This window comes from Hyla sarda, unplaced genomic scaffold, assembly GCF_029499605.1.
Source record: "Hyla sarda isolate aHylSar1 unplaced genomic scaffold, aHylSar1.hap1 scaffold_285, whole genome shotgun sequence".
In the NCBI taxonomy this organism is placed as follows: Eukaryota; Metazoa; Chordata; class Amphibia; order Anura; family Hylidae; genus Hyla; species Hyla sarda.
This window is the reverse complement of record NW_026609556.1, coordinates 341136-362743: the sequence shown is the minus strand read 5'-3', so window position 1 is coordinate 362743 and position 21608 is coordinate 341136. Positions and strand designations below refer to the sequence as shown.

Below are 21608 nucleotides of genomic sequence, written 5' to 3'. Positions count from 1 at the left end.
CCACATCAGTCTCTAGAGTCGGCCACCAATAGAAGCGAGAGATGAGTTGCACAGATTTCTTGATGCCCGCATGACCTGCGAGATGGGAGGAGTGACCCCATTTGAGGATCCCAAGGCGTTGGCGTGGAGAAACAAAGGTCTTTCCTGGAGGAGTTTGCCTGATGGAGGCTGGAGAAGTGGAAATCAGGCAGTCAGGAGGAATGATGTGTTGAGGAGAGAGTTCAATTTCAGAGGCATCTGAGGAACGAGAGAGAGCATCGGCCCTAATGTTTTTATCAGCAGGCCGAAAGTGAATTTCAAAATTAAATCGGGCAAAGAACAGAGACCACCTGGCCTGACGAGGATTCAGCCGTTGGGCAGACTGGAGGTAGGAGAGGTTCTTGTGATCGGTGTAAATAATAACTGGAAATCTTGATCCCTCCAGCAGATGCCTCCATTCCTCAAGTGCTAATTTAATGGCTAGAAGCTCTCGATCCCCGATGGAGTAGTTCCTCTCCGCCGGAGAGAAGGTCCTGGAAAAAAAACCACAAGTAACAGCATGCCCGGAAGAGTTTTTTTGTAGAAGGACAGCTCCAGCTCCCACTGAGGAGGCATCAACCTCCAATAGGAAGGGTTTAGATGGGTCAGGTCTGGAGAGCACAGGAGCCGAAGAAAAGGCAGACTTGAGTCGTTTAAAGGCGTCTTCCGCTTGAGGAGGCCAGGACTTGGGATCGGCATTTTTTTTTGTTAAAGCCACAATAGGAGCCACAATGGTAGAAAAATGTGGAATAAATTGCCTGTAATAATTGGCGAACCCCAAAAAACGTTGGATGGCACGGAGTCCGGAGGGGCGTGGCCAATCTAAGACGGCAGAGAGTTTATCTGGGTCCATTTGTAGTCCCTGGCCAGAGACCAAGTATCCTAGAAAAGGAAGAGATTGGCATTCAAACAGACATTTCTCTATTTTGGCATAGAGTTGATTATCACGAAGTCTCTGAAGAACCATACGGACATGCTGGCGGTGTTCTTCTAGATTGGCAGAAAAAATCAGGATATCGTCCAGATATACAACAACACAGGAGTATAGTAGATCACGAAAAATTTCATTAACAAAGTCTTGGAAGACGGCAGGGGCGTTGCATAGACCAAAGGGCATGACCAGATACTCAAAGTGTCCATCTCTGGTGTTAAATGCCGTTTTCCATTCATCCCCCTCTCTGATGCGGATGAGATTATAAGCACCTCTTAAGTCCAGTTTGGTAAAAATATGGGCACCTTGGAGACGATCAAAGAGTTCAGAGATGAGGGGTAGGGGGTAGCGGTTCTTAACCGTGATTTTATTAAGACCGCGGTAGTCAATGCAAGGACGTAGAGAGCCATCTTTTTTGGACACAAAGAAAAATCCGGCTCCGGCAGGAGAGGAGGATTTACGGATAAAGCCCTTTTTTAAATTTTCTTGGACGTATTCAGACATGGCAAGAGTCTCTGGGACGGACAGAGGATAGATTCTGCCCCGGGGTGGAGTAGTGCCCGGGAGGAGGTCAATGGGACAATCATAAGGCCTGTGAGGAGGTAGAGTCTCAGCTTGTTTTTTGCAAAAAACGTCCGCAAAGTCCATATAGGCCTTAGGGAGACCGGTTACATGAGGAAGCACAGGGACACGGCAAGGTTTACTGGGAACCGGTTTTAAGCAGTCCTTGGAACAAGAGGGCCCCCAACTCTTGATCTCCCCAGTGGACCAATCCAGGATTGGGGAATGGAGTTGAAGCCAGGGAAGTCCAAGAAGGATTTCAGAAGTGCAATTGGGGAGGACCAACAGTTCAATCCTCTCGTGATGAGATCCGATGCACATTAGAAGGGGCTCCGTGCGGAAACGTATAGTACAGTCCAATCTTTCATTGTTTACACAATTGATGTAGAGGGGTCTGGCGAGACTGGTCACCGGGATGTTGAACTTGCTGACGAGAGAGGCTAAGATGAAATTTCCTGCAGATCCAGAGTCCAAGAAGGCCACAGCAGAGAAGGAGAAGGCAGAGGCAGACATCCGCACAGGCACAGTAAGACGTGGAGAAGCAGAGTAGACATCAAGGACTGTCTCACCTTTGTGCGGAGTCAGCGGACGTCTTTCCAGGCGGGGAGGACGGATAGGACAATCCTTCAGGAAGTGTTCGGTACTAGCACAGTACAGGCAGAGATTCTCCATGCGGCGTCGTGTCCTCTCTTGGGGTGTCAGGCGAGACCGGTCGACCTGCATAGCCTCCACGGCGGGAGGCACAGGAACAGATTGCAGGGGACCAGAGGAGAGAGGAGCCGGGGAGAAGAAACGCCTCGTGCGAACAGAGTCCATATCCTGGCGGAGCTCCTGACGCCGTTCGGAAAAACGCATGTCAATGCGAGTGGCAAGATGGATGAGTTCATGTAGGTTAGCAGGGATTTCTCGTGCGGCCAGAACATCTTTAATGTTGCTGGATAGGCCTTTTTTAAAGGTCGCGCAGAGTGCCTCATTATTCCAGGATAATTCTGAAGCAAGGGTACGGAACTGTACGGCATACTCGCCAACGGAAGAATTACCCTGGACCAGGTTCAACAGGGCAGTCTCAGCAGAAGAGGCTCGGGCAGGTTCCTCAAAGACACTTCGAATTTCCGAGAAGAAGGAGTGTACAGAGGCAGTGACGGGGTCATTGCGGTCCCAGAGCGGTGTGGCCCAAGCCAGGGCTTTTCCAGACAGCAGGCTGACTACGAAAGCCACCTTAGACCTTTCAGTGGGGAACTGGTCCGACATCATCTCCAAGTGTAATGAACATTGGGAAAGAAAGCCACGGCAAAACTTAGAGTCCCCATCAAATTTATCCGGCAAGGATAGTCGTATTCCAGAAGCGGCCACTCGCTGCGGAGGAGGTACAGGAGCTGGCGGAGGAGATGATTGCTGGAGCTGTGGTAGTAACTGTTGTAGCATAACAGTCAGTTGAGACAGCTGTTGGCCTTGTTGCGCAATCTGTTGTGACTGCTGGGCGACCACCGTGGTGAGGTCAGCGACAACTGGCAGAGGAACTTCAGCGGGATCCATGGCCGGATCTACTGTCACGATGCCGGCTGGCAGGTAGTGGATCCTCTGTGCCAGAGAGGGATTGGCGTGGACCGTGCTAGAGGATCGGTTCTAAGTCACTACTGGTTTTCACCAGAGCCCGCCGCAAAGCGGGATGGTCTTGCTGCGGCGGTAGTGACCAGGTCGTATCCCCTAGCAACGGCTCAACCTCTCTGGCTGCTGAAGATAGGCGCGGTACAAGGGAGTAGACAGAAGCAAGGTCGGACGTAGCAGAAGGTCGGGGCAGGCAGCAAGGATCGTAGTCAGGGGCAACGGCAGAAGGTCTGGAATCACAGGCAAGGAACACACAAGGAACGCTTTCACTGGCACTAGGGCAACAAGATCCGGCGAGGGAGTGAAGGGGAAGTGAGGTGATATAGGGAAGTGCACAGGTGTAAACACTAATTGGAACCACTGCACCAATCAGCGGTGCAGTGGCCCTTTAAATCGCAAAGACCCGGCGCGCGCGCGCCCTAGGGAGCGGGGCCGCGCGCGCCGGGACAGAACTGACGGGGAGCGAGTAAGGTACGGGAGCCGGGGTGCGCATCGCGAGCGGGCGCTACCCGCATCGCGAATCGCATCCCGGCCGGAGGTGGTAACGCAGCGCCCCGGGTCCGTGGAACCGACCGGGGCGCTGCAGTGAGGGAAGTGTAGCGAGCGCTCCGGGGAGGAGCGGGGACCCGGAGCGCTCGGCGTAACAATGTCCATCAAGTTCAACCAGGGAATTAAGGGGTAGGGGTGTGGCGCGATATTGGGGAAGGGATGAGATTTTATATTTCTTCATAAGCATTAATCTTATTTTGTCAATTAGGAACATTCAGCACCCACCCGCTATCAAGGCAGCTGCCTATCATGTCATGCCCTACCTGCACAGGTGTGCTGGCTACTCAAATGATCCAATTAAGGAGGCCATTTAGTCAGCAGCAGCAGAAGTCCTGTGCCTGGACGCTCCAACAGCGGCCAGACACAAGCAGAAGCAGAAGCAGCAGAAGCAGCAGCAGCACCACCTTTTGTTTTTTGGCTGCAGCAGCAGCAAGGCCCACAGGGCTGGCTAGCTGGCTAGCCAGCAAGCAGGTAGCAATGAAAGTAGGAATCTTTCTTTTTAACCCTGTAAGGGGGTGGTGCACTGTACCCGAAGATACTGCCATATCGGGTCAATGCATAGGGCGACGGAAGCAAGCTTCGAAATCGGCCCCCGTTCTCAAAAATCCATTTAATATATGGTCCCCAGATAGGGGACGTATCAGATATTAAACTGATAAGAACAGATACTACACTTGATCTTAGCCAAAAGGCCGAGAAGCGATAACCGTGAAAGGGGCGGGCCCAACAAGGTGCCCTTCATGGGCACTATCACTGCTTGCTGTCAGGGAGGCTGCCAGACAATTTTCCATGCACACTCTGGGCTGGGGGGCAGTCAACCACCAGTACACACAGCAGAACCTAAACCCATACCATTATTGCTAAGCAGCAAGACAGGGGCCCATTGCACTCCCACGGGGCCTTTTTAAATGCAATCCATAACCCGGATTTGCCAGGAACCCTTCTTACTCCTCCTACTTGCATGTGACACTGGGCTTAGGATCTGCATAGGAAACACACACACAAGCACACACCTACCTTTGTTGCCTGCAGATGCCTCCTTGGCTGTCCCCAAACGGTATCAAACCAACACCCACGGGAAGCTGTAAGCATAGAGGACATGCCTGCACCCCATTGGACTTACCTGTGTGGGTTAAATCCGGGTTATTTGACAACCTATGGCGGTGATGGTTCTGCTCAGGCAGAGCAGTGCTGATGCTCCTCATAAAGCTGTCGCTGCTGTGAAGGTTCTAGGTGACATCACAAATCCCTATGGTTACATACACAACAAAGCTGGGTTGTTGTTGTTTACACTCTGCAAGGCCTGTGGAAGTGAGTGACATCATAGCACTGTAGTTCTGAGGGTTCTAGATGGATGCAACAATCTCCTGTTGCTTCTATGAAGGCCATAATAGACGACATCACCAAACAGCTCCATAGTCACATACACAGCAAAGGAGAGATGTTGTTTACACCTAGTGATGTCAGTGGTATTGAGTGACATCACAGCACAGTGCTAAGGCTCCTGGGCCTGGACACAGCAGCGGCTGCAATATCTCAACGGAGAATACGTTTATATATATGTGTGTGTGTGCGCGTATATATATATATATATATATATATATATATTTCTCCGCCGAAATCACTTTTAAACCCATTTCCACCTTTTTTTCCCTTCTCTTCCTCTTACTTTTTTTTCACGTTTTTTTACGTTTTTCTCCTTTTCGCCTCTTTTCTGGGCGTATTATTCTTCTTTTTCTTCTTTTTTTTCGTCTAATGCATACCCCATCAGTGCAGCAATGCTTATTCAATACCGCCAGCAGATGGAGACACTGGGGATAATTTTCTAAGGATTTATACTGATTTTTCCTGTCTGAATTTGTCGCACAGAAAGTTGCAGGCCAAATATGTGTGACATTTCTGCGACTTTAGCTTCTAGAGCATTTTTTACAACATTATACATAGGTGCTGAATACATAAAAAGCGACTGTTCAGCGACAGACAAGTCGCATCGGCTGAAAGTAGGCCAGAATGTCAGTCCATGTTGGAGCAGGTTTAGATACAGTCTAAAGTATAGATCTCAAAGTCTGTGCACAGAATTTAGCAAGGGCCTCGCACCTTCTGATGCATCAGGTAGGTGCACAATAGCATAGCCTAACCCTCTGTACTTTGGTCTATATTGATGCGGGACATAGACAGCCAGCTGATGACCAATCCATTAGTGCAATGGATGGCTGGAAGCATTTGTCTTTGCCTTTGCAATACCACAGAAGCAATGCATGGTCAATGTACAGCAATGACACACCTGTGTGAACAGCCAGGAGACCCCCCCCCCCCCCCATGTTATGTTACATAGTTACATAGTTAGTACGGTCGAAAAAAGACATATGTCCATCAAGTTCAACCAGGAATTAAGGGGTAGGGGTGTGGCGCGATATTGGGGAAGGGATGAGATTTTATATTTCTTCATAAGCATTAATCTTATTTTGTCAATTAGGAACATTCAGCACCCACCCCGCTATCAAGGCAGCTGCCTATCATGTCATGCCCTACCTGCACAGGTGTGCTGGCTACTCAAATGATCCAATTAAGGAGGCCATTTAGTCAGCAGCAGCAGAAGTCCTGTGCCTGGACGCTCCAACAGCGGCCAGACACAAGCAGAAGCAGAAGCAGCAGAAGCAGCAGCAGCACCACCTTTTGTTTTTTGGCTGCAGCAGCAGCAAGGCCCACAGGGCTGGCTAGCTGGCTAGCCAGCAAGCAGGTAGCAATGAAAGTAGGAATCTTTCTTTTTAACCCTGTAAGGGGGTGGTGCACTGTACCCGAAGATACTGCCATATCGGGTCAATGCATAGGGCGACGGAAGCAAGCTTCGAAATCGGCCCCCGTTCTCAAAAATCCATTTAATATATGGTCCCCAGATAGGGGACGTATCAGATATTAAACTGATAAGAACAGATACTACACCAAAGGCTTTAGCCAAAAGGCCGAGAAGCGATAACCGTGAAAGGGGCGGGCCCAACAAGGTGCCCTTCATGGGCACTATCACTGCTTGCTGTCAGGGAGGCTGCCAGACAATTTTCATGCACACTCTGGGCTGGGGGGCAGTCAACCACCAGTTACACACAGCAGAACCTAAACCCATACCATTATTGCTAAGCAGCAAGACAGGGGCCCATTGCACTCCCACGGGGCCTTTTTAAATGCAATCCATAACCCGGATTTGCCAGGAACCCTTCTTACTCCTCCTACTTGCATGTGACACTGGGCTTAGGATCTGCATAGGAAACACACACACAAGCACACACCTACCTTTGTTGCCTGCAGATGCCTCCTTGGCTGTCCCCAAACGGTATCAAACCAACACCCACGGGAAGCTGTAAGCATAGAGGACATGCCTGCACCCCATTGGACTTACCTGTGTGGGTTAAATCCGGGTTATTTGACAACCTATGGCGGTGATGGTTCTGCTCAGGCAGAGCAGTGCTGATGCTCCTCATAAAGCTGTCGCTGCTGTGAAGGTTCTAGGTGACATCACAAATCCCTATGGTTACATACACAACAAAGCTGGGTTGTTGTTGTTTACACTCTGCAAGGCCTGTGGAAGTGAGTGACATCATAGCACTGTAGTTCTGAGGGTTCTAGATGGATGCAACAATCTCCTGTTGCTTCTATGAAGGCCATAATAGACGACATCACCAAACAGCTCCATAGTCACATACACAGCAAAGGAGAGATGTTGTTTACACCTAGTGATGTCAGTGGTATTGAGTGAGATCACAGCACAGTGCTAAGGCTCCTGGGCCTGGACACAGCAGCGGCTGCAATATCTCAACGGAGAATACGTTTATATATATGTGTGTGTGTGCGCGTATATATATATATATATATATATATATATATATATATTTCTCCGCCGAAATCACTTTTAAACCCATTTCCACCTTTTTTTCCCTTCTCTTCCTCTTACTTTTTTTTCACGTTTTTTTACGTTTTTCTCCTTTTCGCCTCTTTTCTGGGCGTATTATTCTTCTTTTTCTTCTTTTTTTTCGTCTAATGCATACCCCATCAGTGCAGCAATGCTTATTCAATACCGCCAGCAGATGGAGACACTGGGGGATAATTTTCTAAGGATTTATACTGATTTTTCCTGTCTGAATTTGTCGCACAGAAAGTTGCAGGCCAAATATGTGTGACATTTCTGCGACTTTAGCTTCTAGAGCATTTTTACAACATTATACATAGGTGCTGAATACATAAAAAGCGACTGTTCAGCGACAGACAAGTCGCATCGGCTGAAAGTAGGCCAGAATGTCAGTCCATGTTGGAGCAGGTTTAGATACAGTCTAAAGTATAGATCTCAAAGTCTGTGCACAGAATTTAGCAAGGGCCTCGCACCTTCTGATGCATCAGGTAGGTGCACAATAGCATAGCCTAACCCTCTGTACTTTGGTCTATATTGATGCGGGACATAGACAGCCAGCTGATGACCAATCCATTAGTGCAATGGATGGCTGGAAGCATTTGTCTTTGCCTTTGCAATACCACAGAAGCAATGCATGGTCAATGTACAGCAATGACACACCTGTGTGAACAGCCAGGAGACCCCCCCCCCCATGTTATGTTACATAGTTACATAGTTAGTACGGTCGAAAAAAGACATATGTCCATCAAGTTCAACCAGGGAATTAAGGGGTAGGGGTGTGCGATATTGGGGAAGGGATGAGATTTTATATTTCTTCATAAGCATTAATCTTATTTTGTCAATTAGGAACATTCAGCACCCACCCGCTATCAAGGCAGCTGCCTATCATGTCATGCCCTACCTGCACAGGTGTGCTGGCTACTCAAATGATCCAATTAAGGAGGCCATTTAGTCAGCAGCAGCAGAAGTCCTGTGCCTGGACGCTCCAACAGCGGCCAGACACAAGCAGAAGCAGAAGCAGCAGAAGCAGCAGCAGCACCACCTTTTGTTTTTTGGCTGCAGCAGCAGCAAGGCCCACAGGGCTGGCTAGCTGGCTAGCCAGCAAGCAGGTAGCAATGAAAGTAGGAATCTTTCTTTTTAACCCTGTAAGGGGGTGGTGCACTGTACCCGAAGATACTGCCATATCGGGTCAATGCATAGGGCGACGGAAGCAAGCTTCGAAATCGGCCCCCGTTCTCAAAAATCCATTTAATATATGGTCCCCAGATAGGGGACGTATCAGATATTAAACTGATAAGAACAGATACTACACTTGATCTTAGCCAAAAGGCCGAGAAGCGATAACCGTGAAAGGGGCGGGCCCAACAAGGTGCCCTTCATGGGCACTATCACTGCTTGCTGTCAGGGAGGCTGCCAGACAATTTTCCATGCACACTCTGGCTGGGGGGCAGTCAACCACCAGTACACACAGCAGAACCTAAACCCATACCATTATTGCTAAGCAGCAAGACAGGGGCCCATTGCACTCCCACGGGGCCTTTTTAAATGCAATCCATAACCCGGATTTGCCAGGAACCCTTCTTACTCCTCCTACTTGCATGTGACACTGGGCTTAGGATCTGCATAGGAAACACACACACAAGCACACACCTACCTTTGTTGCCTGCAGATGCCTCCTTGGCTGTCCCCAAACGGTATCAAACCAACACCCACGGGAAGCTGTAAGCATAGAGGACATGCCTGCACCCCATTGGACTTACCTGTGTGGGTTAAATCCGGGGTTATTTGACAACCTATGGCGGTGATGGTTCTGCTCAGGCAGAGCAGTGCTGATGCTCCTCATAAAGCTGTCGCTGCTGTGAAGGTTCTAGGGTGACATCACAAATCCCTATGGTTACATACACAACAAAGCTGGGTTGTTGTTGTTTACACTCTGCAAGGCCTGTGGAAGTGAGTGACATCATAGCACTGTAGTTCTGAGGGTTCTAGATGGATGCAACAATCTCCTGTTGCTTCTATGAAGGCCATAATAGACGACATCACCAAACAGCTCCATAGTCACATACACAGCAAAGGAGAGATGTTGTTTACACCTAGTGATGTCAGTGGTATTGAGTGACATCACAGCACAGTGCTAAGGCTCCTGGGCCTGGACACAGCAGCGGCTGCAATATCTCAACGGAGAATACGTTTATATATATGTGTGTGTGTGCGCGTATATATATATATATATATATATATATATATATATATATATATATATATTTCTCCGCCAAAATCACTTTTAAACCCATTTCCACCTTTTTTTCCCTTCTCTTCCTCTTACTTTTTTGTCACGTTTTTTTACGTTTTTCTCCTTTTCGCCTCTTTTCTGGGCGTATTATTCTTCTTTTTCTTCTTTTTTTTCGTCTAATGCATACCCCATCAGTGCAGCAATGCTTATTCAATACCGCCAGCAGATGGAGACACTGGGGGATAATTTTCTAAGGATTTATACTGATTTTTCCTGTCTGAATTTGTCGCACAGAAAGTTGCAGGCCAAATATGTGTGACATTTCTGCGACTTTAGCTTCTAGAGCATTTTTACAACATTATACATAGGTGCTGAATACATAAAAAGCGACTGTTCAGCGACAGACAAGTCGCATCGGCTGAAAGTAGGCCAGAATGTCAGTCCATGTTGGAGCAGGTTTAGATACAGTCTAAAGTATAGATCTCAAAGTCTGTGCACAGAATTTAGCAAGGGCCTCGCACCTTCTGATGCATCAGGTAGGTGCACAATAGCATAGCCTAACCCTCTGTACTTTGGTCTATATTGATGCGGGGACATAGACAGCCAGCTGATGACCAATCCATTAGTGCAATGGATGGCTGGAAGCATTTGTCTTTGCCTTTGCAATACCACAGAAGCAATGCATGGTCAATGTACAGCAATGACACACCTGTGTGAACAGCCATGGAGACCCCCCCCCCCCCCCCCATGTTATGTTACATAGTTACATAGTTAGTACGGTCGAAAAAAGACATATGTCCATCAAGTTCAACCAGGGAATTAAGGGGTAGGGGTGTGGCGCGATATTGGGGAAGGGATGAGATTTTATATTTCTTCATAAGCATTAATCTTATTTGTCAATTAGGAACATTCAGCACCCACCCGCTATCAAGGCAGCTGCCTATCATGTCATGCCCCTACCTGCACAGGTGTGCTGGCTACTCAAATGATCCAATTAAGGAGGCCATTTAGTCAGCAGCAGCAGAAGTCCTGTGCCTGGACGCTCCAACAGCGGCCAGACACAAGCAGAAGCAGAAGCAGCAGAAGCAGCAGCAGCACCACCTTTTGTTTTTTGGCTGCAGCAGCAGCAAGGCCCACAGGGCTGGCTAGCTGGCTAGCCAGCAAGCAGGTAGCAATGAAAGTAGGAATCTTTCTTTTTAACCCTGTAAGGGGGTGGTGCACTGTACCCGAAGATACTGCCATATCGGGTCAATGCATAGGGCGACGGAAGCAAGCTTCGAAATCGGCCCCCGTTCTCAAAAATCCATTTAATATATGGTCCCCAGATAGGGGACGTATCAGATATTAAACTGATAAGAACAGATACTACACTTGATCTTAGCCAAAAGGCCGAGAAGCGATAACCGTGAAAGGGGCGGGCCCAACAAGGTGCCCTTCATGGGCACTATCACTGCTTGCTGTCAGGGAGGCTGCCAGACAATTTTCCATGCACACTCTGGGTTGGGGGGCAGTCAACCACCAGTACACACAGCAGAACCTAAACCCATACCATTATTGCTAAGCAGCAAGACAGGGGCCCATTGCACTCCCACGGGGCCTTTTTAAATGCAATCCATAACCCGATTTGCCAGGAACCCTTCTTACTCCTCCTACTTGCATGTGACACTGGGCTTAGGATCTGCATAGGAAACACACACACAAGCACACACCTACCTTTGTTGCCTGCAGATGCCTCCTTGGCTGTCCCCAAACGGTATCAAACCAACACCCACGGGAAGCTGTAAGCATAGAGGACATGCCTGCACCCCATTGGACTTACCTGTGTGGGTTAAATCCGGGTTATTTGACAACCTATGGCGGTGATGGTTCTGCTCAGGCAGAGCAGTGCTGATGCTCCTCATAAAGCTGTCGCTGCTGTGAAGGTTCTAGGTGACATCACAAATCCCTATGGTTACATACACAACAAAGCTGGGTTGTTGTTGTTTACACTCTGCAAGGCCTGTGGAAGTGAGTGACATCATAGCACTGTAGTTCTGAGGGTTCTAGATGGATGCAACAATCTCCTGTTGCTTCTATGAAGGCCATAATAGACGACATCACCAAACAGCTCCATAGTCACATACACAGCAAAGGAGAGATGTTGTTTACACCTAGTGATGTCAGTGGTATTGAGTGACATCACAGCACAGTGCTAAGGCTCCTGGGCCTGGACACAGCAGCGGCTGCAATATCTCAACGGAGAATACGTTTATATATATGTGTGTGTGTGCGCGTATATATATATATATATATATATATATATATATATATATATATTTCTCCGCCGAAATCACTTTTAAACCCATTTCCACCTTTTTTTCCCTTCTCTTCCTCTTACTTTTTTTTCACGTTTTTTTACGTTTTTCTCCTTTTCGCCTCTTTTCTGGGCGTATTATTCTTCTTTTTCTTCTTTTTTTTCGTCTAATGCATACCCCATCAGTGCAGCAATGCTTATTCAATACCGCCAGCAGATGGAGACACTGGGGGATAATTTTCTAAGGATTTATACTGATTTTTCCTGTCTGAATTTGTCGCACAGAAAGTTGCAGGCCAAATATGTGTGACATTTCTGCGACTTTAGCTTCTAGAGCATTTTTACAACATTATACATAGGTGCTGAATACATAAAAAGCGACTGTTCAGCGACAGACAAGTCGCATCGGCTGAAAGTAGGCCAGAATGTCAGTCCATGTTGGAGCAGGTTTAGATACAGTCTAAAGTATAGATCTCAAAGTCTGTGCACAGAATTTAGCAAGGGCCTCGCACCTTCTGATGCATCAGGTAGGTGCACAATAGCATAGCCTAACCCTCTGTACTTTGGTCTATATTGATGCGGGACATAGACAGCCAGCTGATGACCAATCCATTAGTGCAATGGATGGCTGGAAGCATTTGTCTTTGCCTTTGCAATACCACAGAAGCAATGCATGGTCAATGTACAGCAATGACACACCTGTGTGAACAGCCAGGAGACCCCCCCCCCCCCCCCCCCATGTTATGTTACATAGTTACATAGTTAGTACGGTCGAAAAAAGACATATGTCCATCAAGTTCAACCAGGGAATTAAGGGGTAGGGGTGTGGCGCGATATTGGGGAAGGGATGAGATTTTATATTTCTTCATAAGCATTAATCTTATTTTGTCAATTAGGAACATTCAGCACCCACCCGCTATCAAGGCAGCTGCCTATCATGTCATGCCCTACCTGCACAGGTGTGCTGGCTACTCAAATGATCCAATTAAGGAGGCCATTTAGTCAGCAGCAGCAGAAGTCCTGTGCCTGGACGCTCCAACAGCGGCCAGACACAAGCAGAAGCAGAAGCAGCAGAAGCAGCAGCAGCACCACCTTTTGTTTTTTGGCTGCAGCAGCAGCAAGGCCCACAGGGCTGGCTAGCTGGCTAGCCAGCAAGCAGGTAGCAATGAAAGTAGGAATCTTTCTTTTTAACCCTGTAAGGGGGTGGTGCACTGTACCCGAAGATACTGCCATATCGGGTCAATGCATAGGGCGACGGAAGCAAGCTTCGAAATCGGCCCCCGTTCTCAAAAATCCATTTAATATATGGTCCCCAGATAGGGGACGTATCAGATATTAAACTGATAAGAACAGATACTACACTTGATCTTAGCCAAAAGGCCGAGAAGCGATAACCGTGAAAGGGGCGGGCCCAACAAGGTGCCCTTCATGGGCACTATCACTGCTTGCTGTCAGGGAGGCTGCCAGACAATTTTCCATGCACACTCTGGGCTGGGGGGCAGTCAACCACCAGTACACACAGCAGAACCTAAACCCATACCATTATTGCTAAGCAGCAAGACAGGGGCCCATTGCACTCCCACGGGGCCTTTTTAAATGCAATCCATAACCCGGATTTGCCAGGAACCCTTCTTACTCCTCCTACTTGCATGTGACACTGGGCTTAGGATCTGCATAGGAAACACACACACAAGCACACACCTACCTTTGTTGCCTGCAGATGCCTCCTTGGCTGTCCCCAAACGGTATCAAACCAACACCCACGGGAAGCTGTAAGCATAGAGGACATGCCTGCACCCCATTGGACTTACCTGTGTGGGTTAAATCCGGGTTATTTGACAACCTATGGCGGTGATGGTTCTGCTCAGGCAGAGCAGTGCTGATGCTCCTCATAAAGCTGTCGCTGCTGTGAAGGTTCTAGGTGACATCACAAATCCCTATGGTTACATACACAACAAAGCTGGGTTGTTGTTGTTTACACTCTGCAAGGCCTGTGGAAGTGAGTGACATCATAGCACTGTAGTTCTGAGGGTTCTAGATGGATGCAACAATCTCCTGTTGCTTCTATGAAGGCCATAATAGACGACATCACCAAACAGCTCCATAGTCACATACACAGCAAAGGAGAGATGTTGTTTACACCTAGTGATGTCAGTGGTATTGAGTGACATCACAGCACAGTGCTAAGGCTCCTGGGCCTGGACACAGCAGCGGCTGCAATATCTCAACGGAGAATACGTTTATATATATGTGTGTGTGTGCGCGTATATATATATATATATATATATATATATATATATATATTTCTCCGCCGAAATCACTTTTAAACCCATTTCCACCTTTTTTTCCCTTCTCTTCCTCTTACTTTTTTTTCACGTTTTTTTACGTTTTTCTCCTTTTCGCCTCTTTTCTGGGCGTATTATTCTTCTTTTTCTTCTTTTTTTTCGTCTAATGCATACCCCATCAGTGCAGCAATGCTTATTCAATACCGCCAGCAGATGGAGACACTGGGGGATAATTTTCTAAGGATTTATACTGATTTTTCCTGTCTGAATTTGTCGCACAGAAAGTTGCAGGCCAAATATGTGTGACATTTCTGCGACTTTAGCTTCTAGAGCATTTTTACAACATTATACATAGGTGCTGAATACATAAAAAGCGACTGTTCAGCGACAGACAAGTCGCATCGGCTGAAAGTAGGCCAGAATGTCAGTCCATGTTGGAGCAGGTTTAGATACAGTCTAAAGTATAGATCTCAAAGTCTGTGCACAGAATTTAGCAAGGGCCTCGCACCTTCTGATGCATCAGGTAGGTGCACAATAGCATAGCCTAACCCTCTGTACTTTGGTCTATATTGATGCGGGACATAGACAGCCAGCTGATGACCAATCCATTAGTGCAATGGATGGCTGGAAGCATTTGTCTTTGCCTTTGCAATACCACAGAAGCAATGCATGGTCAATGTACAGCAATGACACACCTGTGTGAACAGCCAGGAGACCCCCCCCCCCCCCCCCCCCCCATGTTATGTTACATAGTTACATAGTTAGTACGGTCGAAAAAAGACATATGTCCATCAAGTTCAACCAGGGAATTAAGGGGTAGGGGTGTGGCGCGATATTGGGGAAGGGATGAGATTTTATATTTCTTCATAAGCATTAATCTTATTTTGTCAATTAGGAACATTCAGCACCCACCCGCTATCAAGGCAGCTGCCTATCATGTCATGCCCTACCTGCACAGGTGTGCTGGCTACTCAAATGATCCAATTAAGGAGGCCATTTAGTCAGCAGCAGCAGAAGTCCTGTGCCTGGACGCTCCAACAGCGGCCAGACACAAGCAGAAGCAGAAGCAGCAGAAGCAGCAGCAGCACCACCTTTTGTTTTTTGGCTGCAGCAGCAGCAAGGCCCACAGGGCTGGCTAGCTGGCTAGCCAGCAAGCAGGTAGCAATGAAAGTAGGAATCTTTCTTTTTAACCCTGTAAGGGGGTGGTGCACTGTACCCGAAGATACTGCCATATCGGGTCAATGCATAGGGCGACGGAAGCAAGCTTCGAAATCGGCCCCCGTTCTCAAAAATCCATTTAATATATGGTCCCCAGATAGGGGACGTATCAGATATTAAACTGATAAGAACAGATACTACACCAAAGGCTTTAGCCAAAAGGCCGAGAAGCGATAACCGTGAAAGGGGCGGGCCCAACAAGGTGCCCTTCATGGGCACTATCACTGCTTGCTGTCAGGGAGGCTGCCAGACAATTTTCCATGCACACTCTGGGCTGGGGGGCAGTCAACCACCAGTACACACAGCAGAACCTAAACCCATACCATTATTGCTAAGCAGCAAGACAGGGGCCCATTGCACTCCCACGGGGCCTTTTTAAATGCAATCCATAACCCGGATTTGCCAGGAACCCTTCTTACTCCTCCTACTTGCATGTGACACTGGGCTTAGGATCTGCATAGGAAACACACACACAAGCACACACCTACCTTTGTTGCCTGCAGATGCCTCCTTGGCTGTCCCCAAACGGTATCAAACCAACACCCACGGGAAGCTGTAAGCATAGAGGACATGCCTGCACCCCATTGGACTTACCTGTGTGGGTTAAATCCGGGTTATTTGACAACCTATGGCGGTGATGGTTCTGCTCAGGCAGAGCAGTGCTGATGCTCCTCATAAAGCTGTCGCTGCTGTGAAGGTTCTAGGTGACATCACAAATCCCTATGGTTACATACACAACAAAGCTGGGTTGTTGTTGTTTACACTCTGCAAGGCCTGTGGAAGTGAGTGACATCATAGCACTGTAGTTCTGAGGGTTCTAGATGGATGCAACAATCTCCTGTTGCTTCTATGAAGGCCATAATAGACGACATCACCAAACAGCTCCATAGTCACATACACAGCAAAGGAGAGATGTTGTTTACACCTAGTGATGTCAGTGGTATTGAGTGACATCACAGCACAGTGCTAAGGCTCCTGGGCCTGGACACAGCAGCGGCTGCAATATCTCAACGGAGAATACGTTTATATATATGTGTGTGTGTGCGCGTATATATATATATATATATATATATATATATATATATATTTCTCCGCCGAAATCACTTTTAAACCCATTTCCACCTTTTTTTCCCTTCTCTTCCTCTTACTTTTTTTTCACGTTTTTTTACGTTTTTCTCCTTTTCGCCTCTTTTCTGGGCGTATTATTCTTCTTTTTCTTCTTTTTTTTCGTCTAATGCATACCCCATCAGTGCAGCAATGCTTATTCAATACCGCCAGCAGATGGAGACACTGGGGGATAATTTTCTAAGGATTTATACTGATTTTTCCTGTCTGAATTTGTCGCACAGAAAGTTGCAGGCCAAATATGTGTGACATTTCTGCGACTTTAGCTTCTAGAGCATTTTTACAACATTATACATAGGTGCTGAATACATAAAAAGCGACTGTTCAGCGACAGACAAGTCGCATCGGCTGAAAGTAGGCCAGAATGTCAGTCCATGTTGGAGCAGGTTTAGATACAGTCTAAAGTATAGATCTCAAAGTCTGTGCACAGAATTTAGCAAGGGCCTCGCACCTTCTGATGCATCAGGTAGGTGCACAATAGCATAGCCTAACCCTCTGTACTTTGGTCTATATTGATGCGGGACATAGACAGCCAGCTGATGACCAATCCATTAGTGCAATGGATGGCTGGAAGCATTTGTCTTTGCCTTTGCAATACCACAGAAGCAATGCATGGTCAATGTACAGCAATGACACACCTGTGTGAACAGCCAGGAGACCCCCCCCCCCCCATGTTATGTTACATAGTTACATAGTTAGTACGGTCGAAAAAAGACATATGTCCATCAAGTTCAACCAGGGAATTAAGGGGTAGGGGTGTGGCGCGATATTGGGGAAGGGATGAGATTTTATATTTCTTCATAAGCATTAATCTTATTTTGTCAATTAGGAACATTCAGCACCCACCCGCTATCAAGGCAGCTGCCTATCATGTCATGCCCTACCTGCACAGGTGTGCTGGCTACTCAAATGATCCAATTAAGGAGGCCATTTAGTCAGCAGCAGCAGAAGTCCTGTGCCTGGACGCTCCAACAGCGGCCAGACACAAGCAGAAGCAGAAGCAGCAGAAGCAGCAGCAGCACCACCTTTTGTTTTTTGGCTGCAGCAGCAGCAAGGCCCACAGGGCTGGCTAGCTGGCTAGCCAGCAAGCAGGTAGCAATGAAAGTAGGAATCTTTCTTTTTAACCCTGTAAGGGGGTGGTGCACTGTACCCGAAGATACTGCCATATCGGGTCAATGCATAGGGCGACGGAAGCAAGCTTCGAAATCGGCCCCCGTTCTCAAAAATCCATTTAATATATGGTCCCCAGATAGGGGACGTATCAGATATTAAACTGATAAGAACAGATACTACACTTGATCTTAGCCAAAAGGCCGAGAAGCGATAACCGTGAAAGGGGCGGGCCCAACAAGGTGCCCTTCATGGGCACTATCACTGCTTGCTGTCAGGGAGGCTGCCAGACAATTTTCCATGCACACTCTGGGCTGGGGGGCAGTCAACCACCAGTACACACAGCAGAACCTAAACCCATACCATTATTGCTAAGCAGCAAGACAGGGGCCCATTGCACTCCCACGGGGCCTTTTTAAATGCAATCCATAACCCGGATTTGCCAGGAACCCTTCTTACTCCTCCTACTTGCATGTGACACTGGGCTTAGGATCTGCATAGGAAACACACACACAAGCACACACCTACCTTTGTTGCCTGCAGATGCCTCCTTGGCTGTCCCCAAACGGTATCAAACCAACACCCACGGGAAGCTGTAAGCATAGAGGACATGCCTGCACCCCATTGGACTTACCTGTGTGGGTTAAATCCGGGTTATTTGACAACCTATGGCGGTGATGGTTCTGCTCAGGCAGAGCAGTGCTGATGCTCCTCATAAAGCTGTCGCTGCTGTGAAGGTTCTAGGTGACATCACAAATCCCTATGGTTACATACACAACAAAGCTGGGTTGTTGTTGTTTACACTCTGCAAGGCCTGTGGAAGTGAGTGACATCATAGCACTGTAGTTCTGAGGGTTCTAGATGGATGCAACAATCTCCTGTTGCTTCTATGAAGGCCATAATAGACGACATCACCAAACAGCTCCATAGTCACATACACAGCAAAGGAGAGATGTTGTTTACACCTAGTGATGTCAGTGGTATTGAGTGACATCACAGCACAGTGCTAAGGCTCCTGGGCCTGGACACAGCAGCGGCTGCAATATCTCAACGGAGAATACGTTTATATATATGTGTGTGTGTGCGCGTATATATATATATATATATATATATATATATATATATATATATTTCTCCGCCGAAATCACTTTTAAACCCATTTCCACCTTTTTTTCCCTTCTCTTCCTCTTACTTTTTTTTCACGTTTTTTTACGTTTTTCTCCTTTTCGCCTCTTTTCTGGGCGTATTATTCTTCTTTTTCTTCTTTTTTTTCGTCTAATGCATACCCCATCAGTGCAGCAATGCTTATTCAATACCGCCAGCAGATGGAGACACTGGGGGATAATTTTCTAAGGATTTATACTGATTTTTCCTGTCTGAATTTGTCGCACAGAAAGTTGCAGGCCAAATATGTGTGACATTTCTGCGACTTTAGCTTCTAGAGCATTTTTACAACATTATACATAGGTGCTGAATACATAAAAAGCGACTGTTCAGCGACAGACAAGTCGCATCGGCTGAAAGTAGGCCAGAATGTCAGTCCATGTTGGAGCAGGTTTAGATACAGTCTAAAGTATAGATCTCAAAGTCTGTGCACAGAATTTAGCAAGGGCCTCGCACCTTCTGATGCATCAGGTAGGTGCACAATAGCATAGCCTAACCCTCTGTACTTTGGTCTATATTGATGCGGGACATAGACAGCCAGCTGATGACCAATCCATTAGTGCAATGGATGGCTGGAAGCATTTGTCTTTGCCTTTGCAATACCACAGAAGCAATGCATGGTCAATGTACAGCAATGACACACCTGTGTGAACAGCCAGGAGACCCCCCCCCCCCCATGTTATGTTACATAGTTACATAGTTAGTACGGTCGAAAAAAGACATATGTCCATCAAGTTCAACCAGGGAATTAAGGGGTAGGGGTGTGGCGCGATATTGGGGAAGGGATGAGATTTTATATTTCTTCATAAGCATTAATCTTATTTTGTCAATTAGGAACATTCAGCACCCACCCGCTATCAAGGCAGCTGCCTATCATGTCATGCCCTACCTGCACAGGTGTGCTGGCTACTCAAATGATCCAATTAAGGAGGCCATTTAGTCAGCAGCAGCAGAAGTCCTGTGCCTGGACGCTCCAACAGCGGCCAGACACAAGCAGAAGCAGAAGCAGCAGAAGCAGCAGCAGCACCACCTTTTGTTTTTTGGCTGCAGCAGCAGCAAGGCCCACAGGGCTGGCTAGCTGGCTAGCCAGCAAGCAGGTAGCAATGAAAGTAGGAATCTTTCTTTTTAACCCTGTAAGGGGGTGGTGCACTGTACCCGAAGATACTGCCATATCGGGTCAATGCATAGGGCGACGGAAGCAAGCTTCGAAATCGGCCCCCGTTCTCAAAAATCCATTTAATATATGGTCCCCAGATAGGGGACGTATCAGATATTAAACTGATAAGAACAGATACTACACTTGATCTTAGCCAAAAGGCCGAGAAGCGATAACCGTGAAAGGGGCGGGCCCAACAAGGTGCCCTTCATGGGCACTATCACTGCTTGCTGTCAGGGAGGCTGCCAGACAATTTTCCATGCACACTCTGGGCTGGGGGGCAGTCAACCACCAGTACACACAGCAGAACCTAAACCCATACCATTATTGCTAAGCAGCAAGACAGGGGCCCATTGCACTCCCACGGGGCCTTTTTAAATGCAATCCATAACCCGGATTTGCCAGGAACCCTTCTTACTCCTCCTACTTGCATGTGACACTGGGCTTAGGATCTGCATAGGAAACACACACACAAGCACACACCTACCTTTGTTGCCTGCAGATGCCTCCTTGGCTGTCCCCAAACGGTATCAAACCAACACCCACGGGAAGCTGTAAGCATAGAGGACATGCCTGCACCCCATTGGACTTACCTGTGTGGGTTAAATCCGGGTTATTTGACAACCTATGGCGGTGATGGTTCTGCTCAGGCAGAGCAGTGCTGATGCTCCTCATAAAGCTGTCGCTGCTGTGAAGGTTCTAGGTGACATCACAAATCCCTATGGTTACATACACAACAAAGCTGGGTTGTTGTTGTTTACACTCTGCAAGGCCTGTGGAAGTGAGTGACATCATAGCACTGTAGTTCTGAGGGTTCTAGATGGATGCAACAATCTCCTGTTGCTTCTATGAAGGCCATAATAGACGACATCACCAAACAGCTCCATAGTCACATACACAGCAAAGGAGAGATGTTGTTTACACCTAGTGATGTCAGTGGTATTGAGTGACATCACAGCACAGTGCTAAGGCTCCTGGGCCTGGACACAGCAGCGGCTGCAATATCTCAACGGAGAATACGTTTATATATATGTGTGTGTGTGCGCGTATATATATATATATATATATATATATATATATATATATATATATTTCTCCGCCGAAATCACTTTTAAACCCATTTCCACCTTTTTTTCCCTTCTCTTCCTCTTACTTTTTTTTCACGTTTTTTTACGTTTTTCTCCTTTTCGCCTCTTTTCTGGGCGTATTATTCTTCTTTTTCTTCTTTTTTTTCGTCTAATGCATACCCCATCAGTGCAGCAATGCTTATTCAATACCGCCAGCAGATGGAGACACTGGGGGATAATTTTCTAAGGATTTATACTGATTTTTCCTGTCTGAATTTGTCGCACAGAAAGTTGCAGGCCAAATATGTGTGACATTTCTGCGACTTTAGCTTCTAGAGCATTTTTACAACATTATACATAGGTGCTGAATACATAAAAAGCGACTGTTC

The 21608-nt window shown here is 47.3% G+C and overlaps 8 non-coding genes across 8 annotated transcripts; all 8 read right to left on the bottom strand.

The window, feature by feature from the left end:
• Positions 1 to 4180: 4180 nt before the first annotated feature.
• LOC130326548 (U2 spliceosomal RNA) lies at positions 4181 to 4371 on the bottom strand. The gene has a single exon (XR_008871137.1). It is a non-coding gene; the product is annotated as a U2 spliceosomal RNA (small nuclear RNA).
• A 2078-nt stretch (positions 4372 to 6449) lies between these two features.
• Positions 6450 to 6642, bottom strand: LOC130326559 (U2 spliceosomal RNA). The gene has a single exon (XR_008871147.1). It is a non-coding gene; the product is annotated as a U2 spliceosomal RNA (small nuclear RNA).
• A 2077-nt stretch (positions 6643 to 8719) lies between these two features.
• On the bottom strand, positions 8720 to 8910 carry LOC130326547 (U2 spliceosomal RNA). Its single transcript, XR_008871136.1, has one exon. It is a non-coding gene; the product is annotated as a U2 spliceosomal RNA (small nuclear RNA).
• A 2101-nt stretch (positions 8911 to 11011) lies between these two features.
• Positions 11012 to 11202, bottom strand: LOC130326546 (U2 spliceosomal RNA). The gene has a single exon (XR_008871135.1). It is a non-coding gene; the product is annotated as a U2 spliceosomal RNA (small nuclear RNA).
• A 2093-nt stretch (positions 11203 to 13295) lies between these two features.
• On the bottom strand, positions 13296 to 13486 carry LOC130326543 (U2 spliceosomal RNA). Its single transcript, XR_008871133.1, has one exon. It is a non-coding gene; the product is annotated as a U2 spliceosomal RNA (small nuclear RNA).
• Positions 13487 to 15579: 2093 nt separating this feature from the next.
• LOC130326558 (U2 spliceosomal RNA) lies at positions 15580 to 15772 on the bottom strand. Its single transcript, XR_008871146.1, has one exon. It is a non-coding gene; the product is annotated as a U2 spliceosomal RNA (small nuclear RNA).
• A 2084-nt stretch (positions 15773 to 17856) lies between these two features.
• Positions 17857 to 18047, bottom strand: LOC130326542 (U2 spliceosomal RNA). Its single transcript, XR_008871132.1, has one exon. It is a non-coding gene; the product is annotated as a U2 spliceosomal RNA (small nuclear RNA).
• Positions 18048 to 20135: 2088 nt separating this feature from the next.
• LOC130326541 (U2 spliceosomal RNA) lies at positions 20136 to 20326 on the bottom strand. Its single transcript, XR_008871131.1, has one exon. It is a non-coding gene; the product is annotated as a U2 spliceosomal RNA (small nuclear RNA).
• Positions 20327 to 21608: the final 1282 nt, after the last annotated feature.